The following is a 2,816-nucleotide window of genomic DNA, read 5'->3' on the forward strand; positions in this document are numbered from 1 at the left end:
CGCTGTGCCTTTAACTCCGGATTCCGAGTCTATTCTTAGAGAAATTATTGATTTAGTGTTCCTCTTATTTGACAGTGATTACAGCCAATTTTGAGATTTTTATAAAAATTACTGTTGAATAGATATATACTTATCTATATATGAACCTTGAAGATTTCTTATACAGTTTAACAACTATTTATTTCTAATACCTCGCCTGTGCTTTTACTGGTTTATGGAACTGCATTTACCTTAAATTACAATTTGATTTTCTAGTAATTTTACTATAGTTCCAATGCACATCTTCATTTGATTATGTATTTGGATATTTTTTCAAAATTTTAGAAAGAAAAGATTTTTTTTACTTTTATCCCGATGGAGTTTCGTTTAATAAGCTTTACTTAACTTATTTTGAATTGAGTTTGATTTAGCATGCTATATGGTTTATGCCATTGTTGTTCTTTTGAAAGTGTTGGACTCATAGCTTTCTTCTTATGAACGGACTAAATTCTCTATTAAACCTTCCATCTCTATGAATGTCATACTTGACTTTGTTTTTAACTAATCTTTTACATTTTTGTGAACATTACCATTGATATTGGTTTTTCTTCTCTGGTGAATCTCATTCTTATATGAGTCAGTTTGATTCGTTTCAAATTAGTGCATCATTTATTCTCTCATTATCTCTACAAGAGTTTTTAGTCAAAGATTTATCCCTGAGAAGTTACTAATGACTGAGTTGTCTTTTCCTATGATTTTTGTATTCTTTTGGAACGATTAAAAGCTTATTTGATGTCTCACGACTAGTGGATCTTGTTTTAACTACCTTGATTTAAGATATCTTCTTGTATGGCTTGACTCCTTTTAAGTACATCCTAATTTTCGTGAATATCCTTCTGAGATGGTGATTTCAAGTATACTTTTGGAGTCTTGTTTTGAACTTTTAAGGAAGTTTTGAATTCTCTTTGAAGAAATTCTAAACGAAATTTATTTTCTGTTGCTCGATTGAGATTGAAACCATTGCTCGATTTTGACAGAGATGATTTAAAGTTGACATGCGCTATTTTAAATGAAGTTTTGAGAAGCTTCCTTGGTTAGTGAAAACCTGTCCGTTTGTAACGCACCACTTATTGCCTTTACCAAATTGTAAGCAAATTTTATCTCGGAATTTCTTTTCTAAAAAGAGTTTAATTTTCTCTTTCATCCTTGCTATGAATATTATACACACTTGTTTGAATATGGACATTGGTAATTTTTGAACAAGCATTTGATTTCTCTTCCGAGTTTTATGATTGCTCTTGGTTAAGTTGTGCACCTAATTATCCTTCTAAAATATTTGAGGAGATATTTTAGCCTTTAGCCAAACTTGTGTGCACCTTGTTTTTAAAATTCTGCATGATCTGTTTCAACATAAAATTGTATTACAGCAAAGCCACGTTATTGCTTTTGTTATTCTCTTGGAAAATGTTTGTTACTTAACTTTTCTTCTAAATTGCGAAGTGATTTTTCCGCAAGTTTTCGATTCTTTTGTGAACAATGCATTCGGAAGTATTTTTAATCATGCTCTTGAGTTCTGTGAGCTTTGTTCTGGGTTTGAAATCTTCTCTTCTGCAAACCTCATACTTCTTCGACTCAGCTTGAAATTGTTTCAAACTAATGTGCCGACCTTCTACTTATTGGTCCTATTGAATTTCTGTGATAAAAGGGTTATATTCGAAGTTTTCAATTGACTTGTTTCTTGCAAACTTCATTGTTTGAGCATCTCTGTTTACCTGGAGTTACATACATTCTTTCAGATCTATGAGTATTATCCTTGACAATTGTCTCTCCGTTCTAAATCTTGTATCCTTTTGAGTAGACTCGAGAATTATTTTGATATCACGTGTGACTTGTAGACGTAGTAATGCGATGCGTTAGTTTGTTAAGACGTGATATGTGTATACGGAAGCTGAAGCGGTAGGTGGACAACGTTATGAGTTGTGGATGTTTTGTTCCTTGCGAACGGGTTTGCGGTCGTTAGGCTTATGAACGGTTATGGGGATAGTAAAGTGCTTGCTGGAGTTGGAAAGTTGAAGCCTTAAGGTTAATATGAGATTAGTGTGCGGATGTTGAGCACATCGTTTTAACCCTATCCTGCCTTATAGCCTTCGATGTCTTGCCTTACTATCACATGCTTGAACCATGTCATCTTTTGCATTGAGCCTATCTTGTAACGTTTGCTTTGCAATCACACTCCTACCTATGTATCTTTATGCATACGACAACCCAAGTATTTGAAAAACGTATATATATGTTTATATATTGAGATATTTTTTCTTATTCCTTAAATGTGTTCAAGGGTGAACTGTTATGAAATTTCTTTCGTTTTGTATCAATTTTCGAGAACAAAAATTTTTATAAGGTGGGTAGGATGTAAGACCCAAAATTTTTTAAAAAGGGCCATCATGAGCTAATTTCAAATTCAGTATTTCTATAGCTTTAATTTCAGAAATTATCTTATTAAAGATAATTAGAGCAAGTTTTGATTTATTAAATTTGAAACAAGTTATAGTTATTATCCAATTTTACAATTATTGGATTATTTTCTATATTTAAATTATAAAGTCGGCAGTTACGAAATAATATGAATTTTATATGATATGGACTAAATAATTAATATTTTAATATATTGATATTGCTATTTTGGAAAATAGAGAAATTAAGTATATTATTTGTAATTATTTGATTTAGACATTTTATTGAAAATAATTTGTGAAAGTGATGAACAAATAATATTTTCAATATATAATTAGTTTTGGATTTAATTGAGTTTCAATTACTATGTTATTCCCAATTTT

The sequence above is a fragment of the Arachis stenosperma genome, chromosome 6 (assembly GCF_014773155.1).
Source record: "Arachis stenosperma cultivar V10309 chromosome 6, arast.V10309.gnm1.PFL2, whole genome shotgun sequence".
NCBI lineage: Eukaryota > Viridiplantae > Streptophyta > Magnoliopsida > Fabales > Fabaceae > Arachis > Arachis stenosperma.